Below are 12,039 nucleotides of genomic sequence, written 5' to 3'. Positions count from 1 at the left end.
TCGAGGGCGGCACGGTGGTGTATAGTGGTTAGCACTGTCGCCTCACAGCAAGAAGATCCGGGTTCGAGCCCTGTGGCCGGCGAGGGCCTTTCAGTGCAGAGTTTGCATGGTTTCCTCCAGGTGCTCCGATTTCCCCCACAGTCCAAAGACATGCAGGTTAGGTTAACTGGTGACTCTAAATTGACCGTAGGTGTGAATGTGAGTGTGAATGGTTGTCTATGTGTCAGCCCTGTGATGACCTGGCGACTTGTCCAGGGTGAACCCCGCCTCTCACCCGTAGTCAGCTGGGATAGGCTCTAGCTTGCCTGCGACCCTGTAGAACAGGATAAAGCGGCTAGAGATAATGAGATGAGATCTCGGTCGACATTCTAAAAAGGGATTTTTTTTTTCCTGGGGGTGCGCTTGGATTTTTTTTTCCTGGGGGTGTGCTTGGATTTTTTAGGGGGTTCATAAAAGAATGAGAACACTTTGACAACTACTCTATTCACCTTCCCCCCCCCCTCATTTCTCACTCACCCCCTTTTATATCTTCTATCCTCTTATAACTCTCTACCCAGCATTACACCTGTCTTTCTAATTTTATTTGCTTTTTTTTTCTTCCTCCTCTTTTTACTGCCCTTGCTGGGAATCAAACACAGGACCATCTGCTTTGAAGTCCACCACGTTACCGCTACATCATGGAGGTTGCAACAAATAAATTAAATACCCGTCTCGTCTCGTCTTCATCCGCTTATCCGGGGCCGGGTCGCGGAGGCAGCAGTCTGAGCAAGGAAGCCCAAGCTTCCCTCTCCCCAGACACCTCGGCCAGCTCCTCGGGAAGAACACCGAGGCGTTCCCAGGCCAGCCGAGAGACATAGTCCCTCCAGCGTATCCTGGGTCTTCCCCGGGGCCTCCTCCCGGGGGACATGCCTGGAACACCTCCCCAGGGAGGCATCCAGGAGGCATCCGAAAAAGATGCCCGAGCCACCTCAGCTGATTCCTCTCAATGTGGAGGAGCAGCGGCTCTACTCCGAGCTCCTCCCGAGTGACTTTTCGGCTGCTTGTATCCGCGATCTTGTTCTTTTGGTCATTACCCAAAGCTCATGACCGTAGGTGAGAGTCGGAACGTAGATCGACCGGTAAATCGAGAGCTTCGCCTTTTGGCTCAGCTCCTTCTTCACCACGACAGATCAGTAAAGCTACCGCATCACTGCGGAGGCTGCACCGATCCGCCTGTCGATCTCACGTTCCATCCTTCCCTCACTCGTGAACAAGATCCCGAGATACTTAAAACTCCTCCACTTGAGGCAGGACTTCTCCACCAACCTGGAGAGGGCAAGCCACCCTTTTCCGGTCGAGAACCATGGCCTCGGACTTGGAGGTGCTGATTCTCATCCCAGCTGCTTCACACTCGACTGCAAACCGCCCCAGTGCATGCTGAAGATCCTGGTTTGAAGAAGCCAACAGGACAAGATCATCCGCAAAAAGCAGAGATGAAATCCTGTGGTTCCCAAACAGGATTCCCTCCGGGCCCTGGCTGCGCCTAGAAATTCTGTCCATAAAAATTATGAACAGAACCAGTGACAAAGGGCAGCCCTGCCAGAGTCCAACATGCACTGGGAACAGGTCTGACTTACTGCCGGCAATGCAAACCAGACTCCTGCTCCGTTCGTACAGGGACCGGACAGCCCTTAGCAAAGAGCCCTGAACTCCATACTCCCAAAGCACCCCCCACAGAATACTATGAGGGACATGGTCGAATGACTTCTCCAGATCCACAAAACACATGTGGACTGGGTGGGCAAACTCCCATGAACCCTCGAGCACCCTATGAAGGATATAGAGCTGGTCCAGTGTTCCACGACCAGGACGAAAACCGCATTGTTCCTCCTGGATCCGAGGTTCGACTATTGGCCGAATTCTCCTCTCCAGTACCCTGGAGTAAACCTTCCTGGGGAGGCTGAGAAGTGTGATTCCCCTATAATTGGAGCACACTCTCCAGTCCCCTTTCTTAAAAAGAGGGACCACCACCCCAGTCTGCCACTCCAGAGGCACTGTCCCCAACCGCCATGCGATGTTGCAGAGGCGTGTCAGCCAAGACAGCCCAACAACATCCAGAGACTTGAGATACTCAGGGCGGATCTCATCCACCCCCGGTGCCTTGCCACCGCGGAGCTTGCAAACCACCTCAGTGACTTTGGCTTGTGTAATGGATGAGTCCACCTCTGAGTCATCAGCCTCCGCTTTCTCAATGGAAGACGTAACGGTGGGATTGAGGAGATCCTCAAAGTATTCCTTCCACCGCCCGACAATGTCCCCAGTCGAGGTCAATAGCTCCCCACCCACACTGTAAACAGTGTTGGCAGAGTATCAAATCAAATCAAATCAAGTTTATTTGTACAGCGCTTTTAACAATAAACATTGTCGCAAAGCAGCTTTACAGAATTTGAACGACTTAAAACATGAGCTAATTTTATCCCTAATCTATCCCCAATGAGCAAGCCTGTGGCGACGGTGGCAAGGAAAAACTCCCTCAGACGACATGAGGAAGAAACCTCGAGAGGAACCAGACTCAAAAGGGAACCCATCCTCATTTGGGCAACAACAGACAGCCTGACTATAATATTAACAGTTTTAACAGGTATAACCCTCAACTGTCCTCATGGGGCCGTCCTTCACAGGAGTGGGGCGATAAAACTCCGACCAGACACAGGGCACCAGGATGGATCAAGCAGGTCCGAGGGGCAGAAGAGGCCAGCATCTCAATCCCAGGATCAACATGTAACTCAGAGGGACAGAAGGGGGGGGGAGAGAGAGAGAGAGAAAGAAAACACAGGTTGTTAGGTATGCCCTAAAAATGACAAGTATTAAATCTGTGTGGTAGGCTCGCAGAGACGAGAGTCTTTACATCAGGCATGACACACAATGGCATGTTAATATGGTAAAAAAATATATCATGAGTACTGCTTCCCCCTCCTGAGGCGCCAGACGGTTTGCCAGAATTTCTTCGAGGCCGACCGATAGTCCTCCTCCATGGCCTCACCGAACTCCTCCCAATTCTGAGTTTTTGCCTCCACAACTGCCCGAGCTGCGGCACACCTGGCTTGCCGATACCCGTCAGCTGCCTCAGGAGTCCCGGAGGCCAACATGGCCTGAAGTGAATATGAGCGAGGAATTAAAGAAGCCATTTTTGTCAACCTGGAACAGCCATCACTGAACAGAGGTGGTGGTCTAAGACATCATTTATCAGTCACCTACAATGCAGTCCTTGGCATACTTCCCACACAACTGAATGCACACCAAAACCCAGCTGTTTTCAGTGACTCACAGGAGGACAGAGAGAATCAGCATTCCATTGATCACCTTAACAGGCAATCCATTGATCACCCTAACGACTCTCGAGACTGTTCACATCCAGCCCCCAGTGACCCACACCAACAGGATGACTCAACGACACTTTAGATGTCTTTTCATCCATGAGAGGATAAATACCTGATACTCCCTACTAGTCAGACAGAACTGAAGAAGCCTTTCGGATGAGAGGTGAAACGTTTTCAAGAATCTTCAAGCAAATCCAGTTGCTCTCTTTTACCACCCACAATCTCTGTTTCTCGTTTGAGTGAACTTTCCCTCTATGCAAACTACACATTCATTATCAGGCCTACGCTTTGCACCTTTAATATGCATGCCTTCTGTTACATCCTGCAGCTTCAAGATATCCTTGTAATTGCAGTGACCCATTACCTCATGCCATGTCTGGATATCGTAACTAACATGACACATCTACATCACACTCAGTTTGCAAGTAGTACATTCTCTTATATACATAAATATCGAACCTTGTGCCATCTGGCAACACTATGGCATCTTTACCTTTGTCAAAGAACACTTTGGCGCCATGATCGGTGGCAGACTTCACTGAAAAGAGTTCTTGAGGGTAGGAGGGGATGTAGAGAGCGTTCTTTAAAGTCACTGCACACCGGCACCCCTCGCTGTTTGAGACATACCTGTGCGTCTCCCTTGCCTTGCGCCACCCCGACGGTACGCTTCCCGTCTGCTAGCTCCATGCAGTGTCTCTCGGGCTTGAAGGTGCTATCAAAGCTTTTGAACTTGCTTCTGTCATTGATGATGTGGGACGTCGCTCCTGTGTCCACGATTAGTCCCTTTCTCTGGATCTTCAGCCATTCTCCTGAGAGGCTGGCATCTGTTGTTTGTGCACTGAAGGTGTAGTCTTCTCCTCCCGCAACTCCCCGGGTGCCATCCGGTCCACGATCTGCTCTACATCCACCGCCGTCGCCATCTTGGCCACACGCACACCGGGTGCCCTGTTCACACTCCTCCTTTGTGCACGCCTTGTCTGCGTGCCCCCTGCTTTTGCAAAAACTACACCAAACTTTTTCTGTGCAGTCATCTCTTCTATGGCCCTTTTCTCCGCACCACCAGCACACCATCTCCGCTGGCCCAGTCTTTCTCCTTGGCGCCGCTTGTGCCCTCAGCACCCTTTCTCCCGCCTCTTCTGCGACTGGGTCTATGTCTTCTGAGGCCTCGAAATTTCGCAACCTTGCCTTGAACTCTCCCAATGACATGTCCGCTGAACCACGCGTCACCATTAGTGTGAACGGCTTGTACTTCTCCGGTAACCCCCTCATGATCATCGCCATCATCAGTCCCTCACTCGGTACTTCACCTGCATTCCTGAGTGCCGTAATGATCTGCTCCGCTCGGATAACGTATTCAGTTACAGTCTCGTTGTCCGCTTTCTTCACCGCAGTCATTATGTACAGGGAGACAATCCGGGGCCTACCTTTCCTAATGTAGTGTTCTCTTAACACTTTGAGACTCTCTCGGCCATTGTCCTTTGTATCTCTGAATATCAGTCCCAAGCTCGTATTGTCAAGTAGCGGCGCCAATGCACAGTAGGCGTCCGCATTCAGTTTGTCGTCATTAGCCTTTTCTTCCACCGTCAGTGGTCCAGCGGGCTCTGCGAGGATTGTCTGCTTCAGCCCCACTCCATGCATGCAGCACAGCATCCTTTCTTCCCAGAGCTCATACTCCTCTGCTCTCCCGTCGAACTTCGGCCATTCAGTCGTTTCTGTTCGCCATGGCTTTTTGTGTTTGTAGCTCAGCTTTGCTCCTTTTCAGCCTAGCTTTAGCTTTCCGGTACTCGCGATGCTAAACTAGCTCTTTTTGGGTAGCCTAACTCTACTTCTATGCTAGCGCAGTCTTGCTAGCTGCTGACGCATGTGTCCGTCAAACTTTAGAATCAATCATTCATTCTCGGTACCTGGGCCCATAACCTGTTGATAGGTAGGCTTATTTCTTCTGATCATTGGCTGCCCTCTCCCCTCCCTGATGGACATTTACACCTCCCGCTGCCTTAGATAAGAACATTATCAAGGACAGCTCCCACCCTGGCTTTGATCTGTTCGACCTGTTGCCCTCAGGGAGGCGCAACAGGTGCATCAGGACAAAGACAAACCGATTTAAAAACAGCTTCTTTCCAAAAGTCATAACCGCCCTGAACTCGTATATGTTCTGACTTTATAGTCTATTTATTTTACTATGTGACTCTCCTCGTGAAATAATTTATAATGTGCAGTACTTTATAAGGGACTCTCTCTGTGCAATACTTTTATAATGTGCAATACCTCACTCCATAATGTGAAACACAACACATTCACCTCAGGACTGTGCACCTTACACACAACACATACACCTCAAGTCTGTCCTACCTTAACTTGCAATACTTCATAAATATGTAATATTTTATTTTATAATGTGAATCTCCCGTGCAGTAATTTAAATGTGACTCTCTCTGTGCAATACTTTATAATGTGCAATGAGCAATACCTCATTCCATAATGTGTAACACAGCACATACATCTCAGGACTGTGCACCTTACCCACTCCCCCCCCCCACCCCCTACACGCTGTTTGCACTGTTATTGGAGATGCTTTAATCTCATTGTACATGTGTATAGTGACAATAAAGGCATTCTATTCTATTATTTCTTCTGCCTACCTTGTACTGCGGAATAATAATTCTAATGAATGAACGTTCAGACGTTTGTCTCTTCAGCCATAGTTTATTGAACTGTGCACGACATGCTGCTCTCCATGAGAGTCAAATACCGAGAGAGAGAGGATGGTAACGTCCCCTTTTTATAAACTAACCACACATAATTCCATGCCATATTTGGCGCAACAGCGCCTCCGCCTGGACAAATACAGTTACATGCATTCAATACACATCCACTCTCAACAAAAACCTTAGTTACCTAAACTAGATGGAGGCCTTCAACTCCCAAACTCATCATTCTCGTTATCTCAAGCCGCTTTATCCTTCTACAGGGTCGCAGGCAAGCTGGAGCCTATCCCAGCTGACTACGGGCGAAAGGCGGGGTACACCCTGGACAAGTCGCCAGGTCATCACAGGGCTGACACATAGACACAGACAACCATTCACACTCACACCTACGCTCAATTTAGAGTCACCAGTTAACCTAACCTGCATGTCTTTGGACTGTGGGGGAAACCGGAGCACCCGGAGGAAACCCACGCAGACACGGGGAGAACATGCAAACTCCACACAGAAAGGCCCTCGCCGGCCCCGGGGCTCGAACCCAGGACCTTCTTGCTGTGAGGCGACAGCGCTAACCACTACACCACCGTGCCGCCACTCCCAAACTTAAAATATTATTTCTGGGCCACACAAATGAAGCCTTTCATGGCGTGGATTCAGAATGGTGCACACACGCTCAAATATTGAGAAAAAGACGCGCCCAGAGCCTTTACGAATCTTACCTTTTCTGGAGATCACTGTGAAAGAAATGGCACACTAAAAATCTGGAAGAAAATACAATCAGCTTTTGGGTTCCTGACGTGAATCTCATCACTAACAAGCACTGGATTTATGAAGACCTTCACACCTAACAACTTAGATATTGGGTTGAGAAAGTGGTCGGATCATAGACTAGCCCATCTGCACCAGTTAGTGAAGGAGGACAATCTTAAGACATTTGAACAGATGAAAAATGAGTTTGATCTCCCTAAGACAGATTTTTTTTTAAAGATATTTACAGTTAAGAACCTTTCTGACAACACACAAGGAGTGGGGAAAACTTCTCAGACCGACCCCCATAGAAAGGTTTTTAATAGAAATACAAACGAGCAATGGAGATAAGAAAATGAGTAAATTACATCATATTTTATCTCTGAATGTGCATAATTCCCTGCAGATAAAGCAGAGATGGGAGGCGGAAATAAACAAGGATATACCAAAGGATAGCTGGAAGGTGATGTGTACTGAAGCACACCTTGTCACAAACTCAAACACTTGGAGGGAATTCAAATGGAAAATAAAATCACCAGATTTTTCAGAACACCAGAAATAACAGCCAAGATGAGCCCAACCAGCGTTGTAGTCGAGTCACTAAACCTCGAGTCCGAGTCCAGTCCGAGTCCCCAGTGTTCAAGTCCAAGTCATTAAAGAAAAGTTCGAGTGGAGTCCACTGTTGATCTGAGTCGAGTCCGAGAACAAGACTCCAACCATTCTATTTGACGGTGGCTGTTCCTTCTAATTCAATCCAAATCACTTGAAACTGCTCACTGAATTCAGAAATTATTGCAGAACAGACTTTTTACAGAATTAAAATGTTTATGTTCTTGAGATATTACAAATCAAAGAATGAAAAAAAGGCTTAATCTTTAGAAAACTGACGTAATATTCTGTTTGAGGATCACATGGTCCAAAATGGGCCTCATTAACCAATCAGATCAAATGTTTTTTCTTAATAACTTATTTTCCAAGATAATTACATGGAAATTGGCAGGGACACAGATGGTTGTACACGGAATACAAAATTTAAACAATTACTAAAAACAAATCATGCAAATTAGTATTTAATAAGTATTATTTCATGCTAATTAGATAAAAACATTAAATTGGTCCGGGCGGCACGGTGGTGTAGTGGTTAGCGCTGCCGCCTCACAGCAAGAAGGTCCTGGGTTCGAGCCCCAGGGCCGACGAGGGCCTTTCTGTGTGGAGTTTGCATGTTCTCCCCCTGTCTGCGTGGGTTTCCTCCGGGTGCTCCGGTTTCCCCCACAGTCCAAAGACATGCAGGTTAGGTTAACTGGTGACTCTAAATTGACCGTAGGTGTGAGTGTGAATGGTTGTCTGTGTCTATGTGTCAGCCCTGTGATGACCTGGCGACTTGTCCAGGGTGAACCCCGCCTTTCGCCTGTAGTCAGCTGGGATAGGATCCAGCTTGCCTGCGACCCTGTAGAACAGGATAAAGCGGCTACAGATAATGAGATGAGATTAAATTGGTCCACTCTCAAAGTTTCACCAAATGGCTTTATTTGTGAAATATAAAGCTGATCTTAACTCATTTATTTTTCCTTCTTTGTAATGTATAAATGTTAATTACAAATACAATTATAAAATATGTATAAAAAAACATGTCATTCACATCCATCATTCTCTATAAAAATAAAAAAGTAATAAAAGATTTCTAATCCCCTCTTTGTGCTCTGTAGGCCTTTGTATTTCTCAGTAGGGCCGACTAGTGTTTATATGAAAGCATATAATAATAATAATAATAATAATAATAATAATAATCTTTATTATTTATACCGCGCATATATCATGTATATATGACCAAATGCGCCTTACAAATTCCAAATAAATAAATTACAATAAATTGCTAACTTTAAAATATTTACAAATTTAAAATTCAAAAATACAACTATATATGAATATGTGAATGAAAATAATTCAAAGATTGATAATGGATTATAGAAAATATAATTACTTAGTGTTCATAAGCAATTCTGAATAAAATGTCTTTACTAAAATCTTAAATCTGTTGTAATTGTTCTCTTCTCTAATATGGCGAGGCAGTGCGTTGAAGAGAGACGGGGAGGCTGCAGCAAAGCATATAAATGATTACTGGCGATGATAAAAACAGTGTCGGCATGAGCCGTCTCTAACACGCTGATGTGATCATGGAGTTGGCTCGCGGGGGGATGTAAACAGCAACCAAAAACACAGCAGTGAATTCCCTTGGTAGATAATAGGGGTGGCATTTCAGCAGTAACAGCTCCACATAGGGTTGCCACCTGTGTCTGACAAAAATCCTGGACATTTCGACCATCCAATCGACCTTTTTGCTTGTAAGCAACGGTGCCCTTCACACATCTAACCCAAGACAAAAATCACCCTTCTACGCTGAAACTGTATTGCTCTAATTAGTAAAAATGATGCTTTTGCTAGTTATTTGTTTAGTTAATTGCTTTACATAATATAGCAGGTCTTCAGTAGCCTGGCAAGCCAGACTAAATGTGAATATTTAGTCTGGCCTCGATCCGTAGACATTTCCGAAGCGGGTAGGAGGAACAACCTGCTGTCTTTCAAACTGTCTCTGTGCGTATAGGCCAACGCTCTGACCAATCAGCGCAACAGTGACTGTGACGTAGTCAGAGCGACAGAAAGCAGTGGGGGAGGCCTTGAAATAAATAATTTTTCAAAATGCGTATTAATTAATAAACATGTACTAGATATTAAGAAGTTTGGAGATAATGACCACAAGTTTGGAGTCTGTACCACATACATAACATACACTCATTTTTTTTCCCCAAGTGTTTTTCAAGGGTTTGCTTAAACTGTTTTTGAGAGTTTTTATTTAGTGGTGTTTGGTGAAATAATTTCCCTTAAATTTAAAATAACGGGAAAATAAGAAACAATCAAAAAGTAATGTTTCAAAGCTGTTTATTAATTCTTCGTACTGCACAAACTAGCCCCATCCTTTTGGCTACGAGCGGAGCCAGCTGGTAGATCAGACTTTTGCCATAGCCGGTCGGCAAAACAGCGAAAACGTCCTTCTTGAAAAGGAATGAGCGGAGAGCCTCTTCCTGCTCATGTTTCAACGAAAACTCCAAGTCTAATTCTTCTAAAACTGATTCCAAAGCGGAGTCAAACGCGCTGTTCACTAGCCGTAGCCATCTTTCCTGCTGCGCTTTCTCCAGCGTCGCGCAGCTTTGTCGTCACTCCTGCAAAAGGCCGCCCAAAGAATCCAAACAAAAACCTTGCGTTGTGATTGGCGGGCACGATTTGATGCCCGGAGTGTTTTTGTTTACATGGTGCGAGGCTAGACCCATTCGCTAGGCAAAAATATTTTTGGCCGCTAGGCGGGTGGGTCTAGTTTACTAGGCTAGGTCTTCAGTATTTTGGTTTATTTCCAACAGTTTTTGGTTGTGGACACCTGGGGGCAGTAGTGGGCACAGGTAAAAGGGAAATACATAATTAAGTTCTGTTTGTTTGCTTATGTGGAATAAAAATAAATAATTAATTTTTCATTGTATCTAAGAATACCTGAATGTAACAATGTAAGGTGTAGTGTCAAACAGCTTACCTGATTGCTTAGAGTGTGGTGTGTGCTTTGCTTGTGCTTGCCTGTGCCTCTGCTGCTCTTGGCTAAACAAATACATAGGAGGACATGTAACTGATATAACTTGGCACATACAGTACATACAGGAGTATGTTACTACACTACACTATTTCATTTAATTCACCAAATCCTTACCTAATCTTCCATTTATATTTGGTGTTTTTCTTTGCTGCTGCTGTGAGTCCTGGCTGATTTTCAATGAATGTCTTGAACTCAGTACAGGACAACTGAAAGTTTAGCCTGACTTGAAGCTCAGCCTTCACCACTGCAACAGAGAGTCTGTTTCTTTTATCAGTCCAAGCCGGTTCCAGGCTCGCACCAACTCTCTGCTGGGCCAGAGGAAAGAACCGCTTACGTCAGCGGGGGGGCGGAGTTGTTAAGACCAACAACAATAACAAGACCATGAAAGATCGCCATTTTTAAGCGCCGAGAAGCAGCAGCTGTACAAACGCGAAGTCATCCATTATTATTATTATTATTGTTGTTGTTACTGCTGCTTCTTCCGTGTTTTTGCTTTGATATTCGCGCCAAGGTTTATGTAAACGTAGCGCCATAAGTGACGTATACAGCGACGTAATGACGTATTCAGCGACGTGATGACGTGGCTCCGCTTAGTGGAGCTTAGCACGGGCGAGCTCGGAAAAGCAAACTGGTTCTCAGCTGGCTCGCAAGTTGAAATACACATTTTGCCCATCATGTACAAAAAACCGGGACATTCAGTGTCCCGGATTTTTATTTTTTTTTTCCGGGACAGACCATGAAAATCCGGGACAATCAGGAAAAACCGGGACAGGTGGCAACACTAGCTCCACATCTGGTGAAAAGTGCTTATAAACAGTCTGTATACCTCCACACCAAGAGCTGTTAATAAACACAAGCACACCTCCCCCTTTAGCCTTACCGGAGGCTGCGGCCTGGTCTCCCCGGTGTACAGAGTGAGTCTGTAGCTGAATGGTGCATTCCGGGATTTTGTCTGAGAGCCAGGTCTCGGAGGGCGGCACGGTGGTGTAGTGGTTAGCGCTGTCGCCTCACAGCAAGAAGGTCCTGGGTTCGAGCCCCGGGGCCGGCGAGGGCCTTTCTGTGTGGAGTTTGCATGTTCTCCCCGTGTCCGCGTGGGTTTCCTCCGGGTGCTCCGGTTTCCCCCACAGTCCAAAGACATGCAGGTTAGGTTAACTGGTGACTCTAAATTGAGCGTAGGTATGAATGTGAGTGTGAATGGTTGTCTGTGTCTATGTGTCAGCCCTGTGATGACCTGGCGACTTGTCCAGGGTGAACCCCGCCTTTTGCCCGTAGTCAGCTGGGATAGGCTCCAGCTTGCCTGCGACCCTGTAGAAGGATAAAGCGGCTAGAGATAATGAGATGAGATGAGATGAGCCAGGTCTCGGTGAAAATTAGAGCGCAGCACTCTTATTTCCCGCTGAGCTGTGATTCTGGCTCTTGATTCGTCCAGCTTGTTTTCCAGAGACCGCACGTTGGCTAGCAGGAGGCTGGGTAGTGGTTGTCGGCTAGCGCGAGCTTTTAGCCTAGCATGGAACCCCCCCTTGCCTCGCTGTCTCCGGAGCACTCTCCTGGGGTCAGCATGCTCACTCAGGCCCGGTGCTTCAGGGCCTTC

The 12,039-nt window shown here is 46.6% G+C and overlaps 1 long non-coding RNA gene across 1 annotated transcript; it reads right to left on the bottom strand.

Annotated features, from left to right (window-relative positions):
* Window positions 1-9,542: 9,542 nt before the first annotated feature.
* Window positions 9,543-10,918, bottom strand: LOC132889855 (uncharacterized). Its single transcript, XR_009655115.1, has 3 exons — window positions 10,563-10,918; window positions 10,392-10,453; window positions 9,543-10,241 (listed from the first exon to the last, which is right to left on the bottom strand). It is a non-coding gene; the product is annotated as an uncharacterized LOC132889855 (long non-coding RNA).
* Window positions 10,919-12,039: the final 1,121 nt, after the last annotated feature.

The sequence above is a fragment of the Neoarius graeffei genome, chromosome 1, assembly GCF_027579695.1.
Source record: "Neoarius graeffei isolate fNeoGra1 chromosome 1, fNeoGra1.pri, whole genome shotgun sequence".
Classification (NCBI taxonomy): domain Eukaryota; kingdom Metazoa; phylum Chordata; class Actinopteri; order Siluriformes; family Ariidae; genus Neoarius; species Neoarius graeffei.
The sequence above is the reverse complement of the archived record's forward strand: the minus strand, read 5'-3'. Positions and strand labels throughout refer to the sequence as shown.